Genomic DNA, 14691 nt, shown 5'->3' with positions numbered 1-14691 from the left:
AACACAGCGACAACTGCCCATATGCCAATTCATGTCTAAGTCCAGACCTGACCAATGAAAGGATGTGCTGAAGCTGCATCAAATTGAAAAGAACAGGGCTTCAAGCATTAATCAATTTAATTGAACATTCATCAACCAATGAAGCGAGCAGGAGGGCTTTAAATTGTTGGTGCAAGACTGAATGACATTTTAAAAACCAAATCCGTTTTGACTCTTTTTATTTAAAACGAGTGCGACATAGCATTTTCTACTAATGATGATGAAAAAGCTGTTAATTAAACTCTAATTTATCTATATTTCCTTCAATATTCACAAAAACACTATTTGTAATATCCAAATGTAAATAGATTTAATCCATCTATTGACATTAAGATGATTAGACAATTAAAAACTTTGGACAGCAGCAAGTATGATTCCACAAGAAAGAAATGGGTTGAGATGAGCTTTACATTATATTTTTGTACACTTCCCCCCTCCCCCACCAAGAATTTTAAGATCCTGCACTGACAATTCACAAAACTTTGTTAAGTTGCAATGCCTAAGTCCAATGAACTCAGCAGGGCTTCCTTTTGAATAGATATGTGCAAGACTGAACTGTTAGTGGCTTATAGGTTTCAGCAAAACCTGTGCAGTTCCTGTTGGGATTCTGGAATGAAACAGCTGCTCCTGGAGACATTAAGCTCTCTGGATTTATAATCCATAGCACTGGACATGCAGAAGCCTATTTTTGGAAGTAATTTTCCTCTTGTTTCAAAGCTGATGTAGTATAGCCAGACTGCTAAAAACTTCCTGAATGTGCCCTTTAGGTTTTTCATGGGAAGTCATGACCCTAAATAATAATTTTATTGGCATCTTTAATTGCTTACCTCAGGCACGTTTGTAATTTTAAGCAAAACAAAGTAATTATAAGACTTAACTGGCTTGATTTTTGTGGTTCCCAGGCATTTATTCTTACACTATAAGCTTTATCAGCCAGTAATTATTTCTGCCTACTATTTAACACTTGGTAGGCTAACAAGTAAGGAATAACTGGCCTACTACACAACACACAAGTAGGAAGAGTCCTGAAATGGTGTGGGAGCCAGTGCAAAGTTATCTTAGGCAAGGACTTGCTGCTATCTGAATTGCAGCATCTTTATGGAATGAATGCAAGAATCACTGTCCTGGGTTTTGCTGGGCTTTGTTAACGGTCAGGGGTACCTTTACCTTTTTAATGAAGAATTAGAGAAAAAAAGTTTTTAAAGGGTTTTGGGGTGCTATCGACCTCTAAAACAGTTTGTAGTGATATTAAGGGAAGTGAAATGTCTACTATGAAAATGGACAAAATATTCTATTTTCACCCTTCGTGTGACTTTCTCACAAGTCACTTTCTTACAAGGACCACTTCTGGTCTAAGATTCTACAGAGATATTTAGAAATATCTAAAATATTAAAGATAATTTTGTGGAGTTCTTTTGACCCTGGCAACTTATGTGTATAGTGTTTCAGTATTATCAGTCTGAATTCTCTATGGTAAGCAGAAGTGACCCCCCAAAGCTGTAAGAATAAGGCATACTTTTCTTCAAGTAGTCTCTCTCTCTCTCTCTCTCTCTCTCTCTCTCTCTCTCTCTCTCTCTGTGTGTGTGTGTGTGTGTGTAAGAACCACATGGCAATTTATAGCCTCAGGAACATCTAGAGAATGAAGTTGCAGAAGAATAGCACAAAAGTGTTTTCATTTTTTGTATCACTTTTGGGATATTTATTTATAATAACCTCCAAACACTAACCGGTAGTTAATGTCTAGCCCACTGTGCAAGTATAAAAAATAAGTCTAGTCTATTGTGACCGACCAGAATGTTAAAAATAATTTCCTTACTCTAAAGAGATGAAAACCTGTCCAACTCATTCAAGTCTCATTCTGTGATGTTGTTGTCTGTTACCATCAACTGGAAGTTTAAATAACCTCTAAAATTTAACAAAGCCACTCTTATCTTTTTTGAAGATTTGCTTATGCCCAGAGTGCCTACTACTGGAGGCAGGCATTTGTTCTTCCCATGCAGCAGTAGCAGCAGCACACTGAATGGAGAAAAATAAAACAGGCAGCAGCACCTGTTAAATGGCAGCAATTTGGGGAAAAGACAATGCAGAGTGTTGTGGCAACTTAAAGGCTTAACAGTTTTATTATTATATAAGCTTCCATGGGCTGCAGCCCATTTCCATCAGATACAAAAACTGTTCTCTTTGAATATTATACACATATATACAGAGGGGGAAATTATAAACAGTAGGGCCTTGAAATGCAGGAAGGCTATCACATATCTCTGCAAAGCTAAAATGTATATGAGACACACACACACACACACACACACACACACACTTTTCACAACAGGAGTAGTTTAAATAGTAACCAATTGAAAAGCTACAGACACTACCCCCCCCAAAGGGTAGTGAAGCATCATAGAATTGTAGAGTTGAAAAGAACCCACTGCAATACAAGAATCTCAGCTAGCTCATACATGACAGATGACCATCCAACCTCCACGGAAAGGGAGTCCACCGCCTCTCAGGGGCATCTGTTCCACTGTCAAACAGCTCTTACTGCCGGAAAATTCTTCCTGATGTTCAGCCACCTCTGATTCCCTTGGCTTTCCACCCACTTTTAAATAATATTAGTCATCTGTATGATGTGGCGGGGTGGAGAGCCAGGGGGTCTTTAGATGTTATTACTTATTAAATTTATTAATCATTTTCAAACATGACCAAAAAAACCACAAAAAGTATTCTAAGCAAAAAACAACAACACATACATTAAAACCAGATTTTTTTTAAAAAAACTTGTCTAAAAGATAATTTTATTTTTTTAAAGCTAAATTAAAGCATTCCACTATGCAACAAGGCCATAGATAATTAAAAGCCAAAGGCCTGGTGGAAAAAGTTTGCATTTCCTTAACAAGTATGCTTACCCATGCAAAAAGACCTGGTGTCTAAAGCCAATTAATTTTAAGTAATCCATCAGATTCTACATCAATCTTGCCTCCACCTTCTCCCCTAAAGAAAACAGTCTGCAAAGTTCTAAAAGTAGCATGACTTGTGGGGAAAACTGAGTGGAAACTAAAAAATGTAATTCATCAGAGACAAATGCAAAGCTCTGCACATAGTGAAGCAAACATATATTCACAAACAGTAATAAGATGGGAGATACAGTCATACCTTGTGTTGTGTCCACTTCATGTTGTGTCTTTTCGCGTTACATCCCGCGGCAACCCAGAAGTACCGGAACAGGTTACTTCTGGGTTTCGCCACTCACGCATGCGCAGAAGCACCAAATTCTGCTTCGCGCATGTGCAGAAGCACCATATTGCGCCACGTGCCTGTGCAGATGCAGCACTTCGAGTTGTGGGCATTTCACATTACGGACAGGCCTCTGGAACGGATCCCGTCCATAACACGAGGTACCACTGTACCCTGCTTGGAAACAGCACATATGAAAAGGCTGCAAAAGGCCTACTGTGATTTTAGGCTGCATTAATCGAACCACAGTTTCCAAATAACAAGAAGCAACAGTTCCACTTTATTCTGCACTATTCACACCTCATCTGGAATTTTATGTCCATTTCTGGGCACTTTAAAAAGGGGTGTGGTACACTGGATTGGACTTTCAGGGCTGCTGTCATTTTGTTGTATGGAATTAATGTTGGCCTGTTTTGATATTACTGCTTAACTTTGATTTTATGTATTTCTACGCTGGGATCTTTCAGCAAAGGCAGACTATAAAAATGGCAAATTAATAAAAACCATCAAACACATTTCCAATCTATGCCTAATCATCAACTTTTTAGATGACTTTGACCAAGCCAAATAAATTATACTCCATTCAAACTATATTTTAAATGTTAAATGGGATTACTAATTACCTGTCTCATATGACTCAGTGGCAATGTTCATAAGGCTATAACCATGGTCTAGCACACGTTTGGGGAACCTAAGGTTTAGGTGCAAAATGGAGCCCCCTCTATTGAGTCTCTGACCACACCCCTTCTTCTCAAGCCACACCTCTCACAAGCCCTATTTCTGTAGTCTCCTCAAGTGTTTGATTGGCTGGAATGTGTCCTTGAACTGTGATTGCATGGATGAAAATATGTGAAGGGGTGGGAAGAGACACTTGTAGAAACCTCTGACTTTGTATGGCTGGAATGTAGCCTACTCTACAAAGGAAAGAGTAGCATCCTTTGCCCCACCTACTTTTGCCTCTGGCATCCAGACCCTACAATTTTTTCCACAAGAGAATGTGGCCCTCAGGCTGAAAAAGCCTCCCGCCCCTGCTTTAGCATGATGTGCACAAGATGGAACAACCCCAACAGTGGCATCATTAGCCCACATGGCCTGGAAAATTACTCAGACTGCATTTTGCTTCACTCTCCCTGAATCTTATGACAATAAACTCTGGTTAGTTTAACAAGACAACTTCATAACCCATGGTTTGGAATTAGCTTGTTCTAAAACTGGCAGGAGCTTGCTATAAAACATAAGCCAAACAACAAGAAGCTGAGATTCAGGGACAGTGAAACAAAACAGTTAAAATTGTTTTCCATGCTGTGATAAGGCAGCAGAAAGGAGAGAGAGCGATGCAGAAGGCCGAGGTTCATCCCACCTCATGCACATCATGCTAAACCACAGTTAAGTGAAGGAGTGGCCAACAATTTTGAACTCACATGCACCAGTAAGTGGTCAGTGAATATGTACAAGGAGGGTAGGGTTAGCTCTTCCCTCCTTGCGCTGCCCTCCTTATCATAATAATGCACCCCCACAGCCTGACACACAGCTATTTGGGAGCTAGCGCAGGCTGGCTTACACACGTAGGATGGTGTCTGGGGGTGAGCCTCTGCCAGAAGCTGCTCTAGGAGAGTCAAACATTCAAGGAAATAGGGGAAATGACTGGGCCTTCGGCAGTGTGTAGGGGCAAAAGGAGAGTAAAAAAAAAAACTGGCAAGAAACATTTGGTGGTTTACACGTACCGACGAGCTGCCCATTTGCAGTCTTGTAAAATGTGTAACTGCAGCCTATGAAGTAATTATTGGACAGTACCTACCATACCATGTAGTGTGAAATAAAAGATATACATTTTTTAGATTAAATAAGGAAGTAGTTATTTCACATTACTGAAGTGAAATAACTCTTACAAAATATAAGCTAGGAAAGATATATAGAGATGTTATGGGAGCCCCGCAGGTTCCAGCTTCCATGACCAGTAATAATTATTCAGTTACCTTCCATGACCAGTAATAATTATTCAATGATCAAGAAAGGGCACAAAGGGGGCACAAAACTAGGGTTAGGGATCTTCTTTTCAGAAGCTACATCTATTTTGGCGGGGGGGGGGACCGGGACCATCATCCTCTGGCAATCATATATGTAACTTTCTTCAAGGTCATGTTTAAACCTCATAGCTTGTTGTCCTAACTGTTCTGTAGAAAGTGACAACATTTTTTTAAATAATATGTTAACACTACAATGAATGTATATCTATCCAAAACAAAAACATAGTGTAAGAATGAACCCTCAGGCCCAAAGACATCGAGCAACTTGTCCTCGAGGTCACACAGCATAACATTAATTTGACTCAGCTCAACTGGTTGCTGGTCATACTTCCTACTAATTTCATTAAAACTAGTTTCCAAATAAACACACTTAATACTGCAGCCTAATGGAATTTTGTATTAAAAGCTAAGTCACTGATTAAATAAGGACCATTGAAAGCACACAGTCTAAAATAATTATAGGAATACTTTGTATTTGTACAAAGTACATCATGAAAAATGTATATGCCTGAATCAGACTTGCCTCTTCTTAAACACAATAACTATATTGGTCTAACTTGTCAAAATGCAATATAGAAAAGTTATTATTTACACATGGCATCTATTCTGCTCGTAACTATTTCCTTGGGAGTCAAGCCGAACTGAATGAAAACAGTGTGGGGATGGCAAAAGAAGAAAATACATGTTTTGTTTTCACACATTCAAAGATCTAAAATTAAACTGAAATTGTGGCACAACAATTTTCTAATGAAATGAGTGTTTCCCCCCAAAAGATATACAAAGGCCTCATTTGGACTATGTCTTAACATTATGTGAACAAACCTCCCGTCCCCAGTGTGGTGATGAAGAGATCTGCTGACGTCACTTCCATTTTCAATAAACCATAGCATGAAGTTGACTAGTTTCAGTAAACCATAGTTAAGACTACCCAGTTTGCCCAGCTGCGGTTAGAAACAGAACAAAAGCTTCCCATTTCCTCCACACATCCATATGAGAATATATGAGACCGAGGCTCATTCACAAAACACTACATCATTGGTTAGTGTGATATCCAAATGAGGCTAAAGAGTACCTCCAATTCTCTCCAATACAGTGGTACCTCAGGTTAAGAACAGTTTCAGGTTAAGAATGGACCTCCAGAAAGAACTAAGTTCTTAACCCGAGGTACCACTGTACTTATTGATGTAGCATATAGGACATTCAATGTCACCATTGCATTTTAATATGATGGCTGTTTGTTTTTATTTGCTTTTATTGTGTAAAATGTTTTGAAGACCTCTACTGTAGTTTGAAAGGTGGAATATAATTTTTTTTTTAAAAAATGACAAAGTGTATGGTTCTCTCACCAAGTAAATTATTTATCTTGCTATGATCCTAAAGGTTCAATTTGGATTAAATGCATGATATATTACTACAGTGGTACCTCGGGTTAAGCACTTAATTCGTTCTGGAGGTCCGTACTTAACCTGAAACTGTTCTTAACCTGAAGCACCACTTTAGCTAATGGGGCCTCCTGCTGCTGCCGTGCCGCCGGAGCATGATTTCTGTTCTTATCCTGAAGCAAAGTTCTTAACCTGAAGCAATATTTCTGGGTTAGCGGAGTCTGTAACCTGAAGCGTATGTAACCCGAGGCACCATTGTAATTAAAATAAGTATTTTTACTAAATTGCTTCCCCATTTAAATCTACAACAGCATTTATATTAGCAATTCAGAAGTAGAATATATTGCTACATAACTGATAATTAATTGCAATACAGCGATCATGACACTCATATCACTCTGTTCCATATAGCTGATCACACAAGATATCATACATCAAGGTCGGACTGCTGCAATGTGCTGTACACAGGACTGCCATTTTAATTTTATGTCTTGTCATTACAGTTGACTCAAAATGTTTCATCCTGCTGTTGACAGGGGTCCATTACTTGGAGCATGCAACTCTGTTGCTACTTCAATCCACAGTGCTCCGAATGCAATTCCAAGCCCAAACTTGGTTACCTTTAAACCCCTATATTAGGGTTGCCATATTTCAAAAAGTAAAAACCAGAACACCCCAAAAGTTGTTGAGGAAACCACCAAAATTGTGGAACTTGTTGTATATATAAGATATATCTGGTGAGTATGAAGGACAAGGCCTACTTGGTGATGTCACCCTTGGGAAGCCAGTTCAGTGCTGCCACCCCCACTACCACTTTCTCAGTTTTGTTGTGTTCAGACATATGTTTGATGTTATCCAATCTCCAAAGTAATGGTTTATCAAGATGCTATTTTGGTTTTCTGGTGTTTGTTTAAACTGATTATTTTATTTTTGGATTGTAATTTTATTATTTTTTGTGAGCTTCCTTGGGGGTCCTATGTGGTGCCCCCAAACAGCATTTAAATATATTTAAAGAATAAAACACCATTGCCCCCAAATGAAACAAACTTAGTAGATTCTCCTAGACCCTAAGAGGAAACATCTTATGAAAGCCAATACTATCCAAATGGACTGACTTCAGAAGTCTGGTTGAGAGATGCTCTGTAGTCTCTGGCAAATATTTTTTTATCATTTTTTACCAGAGGGAAAGGCTGAAAGGACAGTAACATTGACTTCACCCAAGCTAGAGCACAGGCAAAGAGCTCTTTGATTTCCTCATTCCTAATGTAAGTGTAAATAGAGGACTTGGCAGGCACCACCTAATGCACCTTATCCATTCATGATACAGGAAGACATGGCAAAATGATTTTTAATCCCTCCTTTCCACATTAACTTCATGGAAAGCTCTATCAAAATTTTCATTCTTACACACCTTACTTCCTTTTGCTAGTTTCTTAGTTAATGCACTGGGATGAGAAACTGATGTGCATATTGAGAGGGCAGCCTGAGACAGCCTGGGTAAAAGAACAAAACTGTTTATCCCTACCATAGGCACAAACATGAAGTTCAAAGTCAGTGAATAGCAATAAGGAGCAACATGGGGGGGGGCGGGGGGAGAGAAGAGAAAAGAAAAGAAAAGAAAAGGGATCAGTCACAAAGCCATAAATCTGGAAGAACAACTTTGTAATCTCATGCATAGGTCAGACTTAACAACCGTAATTTGAAACTTATTTCCTCATTTTCAGAGTTTGTATTTCTTCACCAAACATGAAGAAAGCTCACCCAAAATGTTACCGTAAGCTATACTAAATTTGAGAGAGCCACTCAATAATAATGACAATGCAAGACTATTCGTTTGGGACTGTATTTTTATTTCCTTCCCTACATATATATATATCCATTCAATTAGGTCACATGCTGTTTGAGAAAAGCCACTCACAGAAATGGGTCTGGAAATTTCCAGGGTGCCTGGACACCTAGGTATCAAAGGATTTCATGCTGCAAACTCTGATGGCCCTTCTTGAATACTTTGTTCAGGTTTCTGGGTTGTTGAGATATTTTTCCAGACCTGCTCCAGAGGAGACTAACATTTGGAAGACTGAAGTGTCATGGAACTGCTGAAAACGACAAGCCAAATATGAGGCCAGGAAAGTTTGTTTACATATATCCAACAACAAATTTATACTGTTTACCGATTAATGTTGTATGCACATTTCAAACAAGTCTGCATATTCTTGAAACAGAAACAATGTCTCTGTTTCAATCATCCAATGAATTCACTGTGCATGCACACACTGACCATTCTGAAGGATCTTCCACATACTTCACATAAGGTTTAATGTCTATTTAGCAATGTAGAAATATCCTTTCCTATAAATTACTTAGTCCTGGTGTGCAAACACCTTAAAGTCATTAAATAGGTGAGAAAGAAGCTTCCTCATGGTCTACCACTGAAAACCAGTAAAATGCAAACTATTGCAGGTACAGTAGATTGAAAATATATCACACCTGCCCTGCCAATTATAAACTTTGGCACCACAAGTGTTACTCTGAGGAATGACAACTTTGTTTCAATATATTTGCAAGCAGTACATACCCAGTATCATTTCTCTTTTCATGTACAAGATTTGAATTGAAAAAACTGAAGCTGCTCCTGGTTTTCAAAACCCACAACTAAAATACCAGGACAAGACAAATACATTACCAGGCTTCTACAGGAAAAGGGAAACGGTCTCTCTCAAATTGGGATGTGGAATAAGACGTTTGAAACTGTAATGCAGTAGATTTATCAGTGAAGCCTCATTGTATCCTAAATGGAATCTGGCAGGGAGAGGCTGGGGAATGGAGTCCCTGACTCCAATAGGCTCAGGTTGGCAATGAGATGCTATGTGAAGAAGAGGAAAGATTTGTTGAGTGGATGCAACCCAATGAGGTGGGGATTCACAAAATTTGAAAAACATTGGAGCAGCAAAGAATTTCATAAACCAGAACCACACTCCACCTGCAAGGAGAAACCACTCACCACTAAATAATGGCAATAAAATGGGATGTATCAGAGCAATGATGCCACATAGGGGTTCTACTCAGAGTAGACCCACTAAAACCAATTAAGCAGGCAGGCAAGATACATCAGGGTGGCTGTTAGCTGCCCTGGGCGTCAAATACAGAAAGGTGGCTTACAAACTCTTATTAACAAAACAAACAAATCCTGCATGTCCCAGAGAATGTGCTCAGCTAGGAAACAAGACACCATGTGGAAGCAAACAAGGAAGTAGCATCACTAACCATCCAGCTGCCAGTTTGCAGGGGACATATGCCCCATGCCCTCTGGAAAGGGCCCCAGCTCACCTCCTGCTTTACTTCAGGGGAGGAGCTACAGCTCAAGGAGCAGTGCTCCTGCTTTGTTTGCAAAAGGTCCCAGGGTCAATCGCTAGTACAGTGGTACCTCGGGTTACAGACGCTTCAGGTTGAAGACTCCGCTAACGCAGAAATAGTACCTCGGGCTAAGAACTTTACTTCAGGATGAGAACAGAAATCACGCGGCGGCGACGCAGCGGCAGTGGGAGATCCCATTAGCTAAAGTGGTACCTCAGGTTAAGAACAGCTTCAGGTTAAGAACGGACCTGCAGAACGAATTAAGTTCTTAACCTGACATACCACTGTACAGTGGTACCTCTGGTTGAGGACATGATCCGTTCTGGGGTGCCGTTTGCACCCCAAAAATTCCGTAACCAGAGCGGCGCTTCTGCACATGTGTGAAGCGCGATAGAGAGCTTCTGCGCAGAACGTTTCTGCGCATGCAGAGAAACCCGGAAGTGAGCACTTCTGGGTTTGCCGCATTCTTAACCCGAAAAAATGCAACATGAAGCGTTTGCAAGAAGAGGTATAACTGTATCTCCTGTTAAAAGGACCACATCAAATGATAGAGAAAGGACTCTGCCTGTGATCCTGGACAGCCACTGTCAATCAAAGCAACTAATAATGGGCTAGATGGGCAAATGATCTGCTCTAGTATAAGGCCATTTCTAGTGTTAGAAACTGAGATTTGAAAGCTAGGAGCCAAAATAAGGTTACCAGACTTTTTTTCAATGAATCCAGGGACACTTTTCAACTTCTCACTAAATATATGGATTTTGTCAGGGGACTGATTTGTAAATCTGGGGACTGTCCCCAGGAAACCAGGACATCTGGTAACCTTAAGCTAAATGGCACCTTAAACCTAGGTTATGGGTGCAACAACAGAATGTCTAGTGTACTTTTTTATAACAAGAATATAAAGCTGAAAAAGAATAAATATTATGTTCATTTTTTACATGATCTAGTCCTTCCCCTGCCCACCCCCTAATATTCTTAAGAGGGTCTCTTCTCCAGTCTTCAGAGAGTAGCTGGAAGTGGGGAGGCAGAAAAATGTCATCCTTTCCTTCCACTCTGCAGTTTAAATCTGAAATCTTAGGCACAGTACTGCGCCCAGAGCTCAGAAACTGCTTGCACTAATGAAATTCCCTGTCGCAAATGCGCCTAGAACAATGGGAGTTTCAAACACTGACCATTCCCCAATTTGCCCACACCTATTCCCTCATCCTCGGAAAACCTTATGGCTCTATTCTTCTCACGCCCCTTGTTCTGCCCTCACCCAACATTTGACCCTACCTAACTTCCCATCTCCACCCCAAGACGGGACTAGATCCTTGCCATTTCCCTATCTTTAATTGTTGGAGCAGGAGGAAGAGCTTTACAGTAGGCAGATGCCACACAAGGGGCTCCAACAACTGCTACACATTCCAATGACTACCCACACTCACACTCACCTCTTTCTCACACACACACCCTTTTGGGATGCACAGCAAATTTGGTTGACCAGGGACTACAAATTGTGGCTGACTAATAAACCTAGCCAAAATCTGAAAAGCCCCCAAAACTAATTTGAAAATCTGAAAAGCCCCCAAAAAGTAATTTTCTGATGCAAAAGTGGAAGCTCAGGAGAAGAAAGAATATGCCCATTTCACTGAAATGAAGTTTGTTTTCTATTTAGACAATGCTTTATTACAGACAGGAAAAGTAGCACTCAAGGGTGTTCATTCTTCTGTCACCCATGTACAACATTTATTAAAGCATCACAGGTGTTCGGTACCTCCATTCTTTCATGTGCAGATGAGATACAACTATCATACTTCACAGGGCTACCATTAAATTAAACCAGTAACTTACAGTTTCATTTCTGTGGGCCATTTTCCATTCAAAGCCCTTTGTTTACACTAATAATTAACCTTTGCAGCACCAGCCCTTTGTAATAGATTGGAAAGAAATATTACTATTTTTGTTCAATACAAGCTAGCAGTAATTAATGCTCACCACCTTCTAGGGAAAACAGGAGTCAAACTAGTGATGTACTCATATATCAACAAGAGATGCCACTTTCTTCAAATTTCTCAAAGATTTATTTTTCATGAGGCCTTTGACTTGGCTCCCTTGTTCCTATGTCCTATAGTGTTCTTCACCAACTGGGTGCCCTTCTGGTTGTTTTGGACTATAACAAAAAAAGGGAGCTGTGGTACAAAACTTCTGGAAAACACCAGGTTGCCCGGCTGCAATTAAACCTGCAACCAAGCTTAAGCCATTGCAACAACCACTTATTCCTTCCCCGTTTATCTCACCTGTCCTTCCCCTGCTCTCAATGTATCAAATTTTAGATTGTAAGCTCCTCAGGGCATGTCTCCCTAAAGCACCACAGGCACTGACAGTGTTATATAAATAGCAATAATAAGAAAGTGAATCCATAAACAAAGTTGGAGTTGTAAACTCCCGTATTAGAAACTCGGCACTTGGGAGTATTATTAGTTTAGAATTCAGCAGACACATTCAAGCACTGTGCTTTGATACTATTTCCACCACAAGCCATGGGCAGGTGAAGCACTGCTGATGCCAAACAGGTAACTACATTCATTCAGATTTAATTGCCCAAATACTGAGAGCAACAGGCAGCCTCAGTGCAGAGTTGTATACATTTGTTCAGCAACACAATCTGATAATTCCTACTATTTTGATGCCGCTGATGGATGAGTAAAACATACCACTTGACTCCCAGTCCCCATAAACCATATATTGTTGTACTGATTGCTGTGAATACTCTTTATCTCCATAATAATAGCTTAGCTACTTGAGTTCAATGAAATATTGTCTCACTTTTCCTATCAAAGGACCCCAAATTGCTTTATCCTTGGTATGCGTTTGGCAGACAAAGCCACATCCAAAGCATCACTGGCAGGTACTTGGTTGCCTGGGCACATTCTTCAGTGCCATTGTGAGCAGTCAAAATTTGTCCTACCCCAGCAGAGGTATGGCCCCTTAGCTTAGAACATGCCACAAGTCCCTAAGGATTTGAGCTTAATTCTATGGCCAAGACAATAACTTCTCCCCAGTCTCAACAAATACATTAAAAAGGAACACTGGGTAGCCCCACATTGGACATTCCTAATAAACAATTAGAGAGATGAAGGGCAACCACAGACCAGGAGTATAATACATGGCTTAAAGGAGCTTCCCATGCCTGAATAAATTCCAAATGACTCACAAAAATGTTATGTCAGATTCTGAGTGGGGAGACCCAGGTTCAATTCCACCACTCAGTGAAGCTCCTTGGGTGACCTTGGGCCAGTTACCCTGTCTCAACTTAACCCTCCTCACAGGGCTGTTGAGAAGCTAAAATTATAAATGTTGCCTGGAGCTCTTTTTTTAAAAGGAGCCCAAAATGCATATATTAATATACCTTCCATATTAAGCAGCAGATCCACAATACACTCCTCAGCATGACAAGTCCCACACCTGGTTGCGTATCAAGTGCTTAGGCACAGAGCATAGGAAGCTGTTTGATACCAAGTCATACCACTGGACCACCTGCCCACACAGACAGGGAGCAGTGTCTCTCCAGGTTGGCATGCAAGAGACCATCCCAATCCCACCTGAGATGTGACTGGGAACTGAACCTGGGACATTTTGCATGACAAGCAGGCTTCGCAGGTGTGTTCAATGGCTAATCCCCAGCCACAAATCCCAGGCAAGAAGGCCAGTGTTACCATCGGGGTGGGGGGTGCCTGGGGCATCTAGCCCCAGGGCCTTCCAACCTTCATCCAACACAAGAGTCCAACAACGCCTAAGGATCCAGTCTGCTTGCCTGCCTGCTCTTGTTGAGGCTTTGCACATGCTCTGGGGCAATCTCCCTCTCTCTCCCGCCCCACTCCAACACACTCGTCTAGGGCCTGACCACAAGCAGGAGGCGTGCGCGAGTGGAGCTCTCAGCGCCAGTCCCACTCGCAAGCATGCAGGCAGGCAGAGAGAGGACGCAAGCGCCTCGTTCGGGTGCTGCTGCTCCTCCTTCTGCGGCGCCCCCAAAACAAATCCAACTCGCGAGTAGATACAGAGAGAGAGAGAGAGAGAGAGAGAGAGAGAGAGAGAGAGAGAGAGAGAGAGCCCACCCCGGAGGAGGAGCAGCGCGGGCGGGAAGGCGAGCGCGGAGAGGGAGAGAGAAGCTCCCGCTCGCTCGTTTACTCACTCGCCCGCCCCCCTCCCGCGCTCGCCTCGTGAGTCACTCGGGCGCGAAGGACCCCCCTCGCCCCTCCCCTCCGGCCTAGGCCCGACCAGGGAGGGGGGCGAGCCCGGAGACCCCTCCTTCCTCTCTCCCTTCCCCCGCGGCGGCAGCTGAGGGGCCCGCTGCGCTCCCCGCCTCCTCCCGCTGCCTTCCCTGTCCCCTCAGAAGTCGCCCAGGGCGGCGTCGCGGCGGCGGTTACCTGTGAGGCGCTGAGAGAGATGAGGGGGTGAGGAGGCGGCGGCTGTGGCGAAGGGGGACGTCCCTCACTTCTCCCGCCGCCTTGGTCGTCGCCTTGGTCGTCTCTGCTGTCCGTCAGGTGTCCGGCTACCCCGGCGGCAGGGCCGGGCCCCCCGCCACCTTGGTCGCACGAAGCAGCACCGCCGCCGCCGCCGGGGGCTCCGTAGCCGCTCAGCAGCCCCGGCAGCGGCCAGTCGCCATTTCCCGCCTA

The 14691-nt window shown here is 42.2% G+C and overlaps 1 protein-coding gene across 2 annotated transcripts in view; it reads right to left on the bottom strand.

Annotated features, from left to right (window-relative positions):
- The window catches only part of CTDSPL2 (CTD small phosphatase like 2), a 40103-nt gene extending 25418 nt beyond the window's left edge, over nucleotides 1-14685 (bottom strand). Inside the window, exons 1-2 of one of the 2 annotated variants that reach the window (XM_081887867.1) lie at nucleotides 14443-14685; nucleotides 8598-8775 (exon numbers count right to left, since the gene is read on the bottom strand). The gene's annotated coding sequence lies outside the window, so the exon portion shown is untranslated. The remainder of the gene's footprint in view (nucleotides 1-8597; nucleotides 8776-14442) is intronic. The other variant, XM_081887866.1, reaches the window with a different exon arrangement.
- Between the last annotated feature and the right edge of the window lie 6 nt (nucleotides 14686-14691).

Source organism: Podarcis melisellensis, assembly GCF_964234715.1.
Source record: "Podarcis melisellensis genome assembly, chromosome: 14".
NCBI classification, from domain to species: domain Eukaryota; kingdom Metazoa; phylum Chordata; class Lepidosauria; order Squamata; family Lacertidae; genus Podarcis; species Podarcis melisellensis.
Note: the sequence above shows the minus strand (reverse complement) of the source record. Positions and strands in the feature narration are given on the sequence as shown.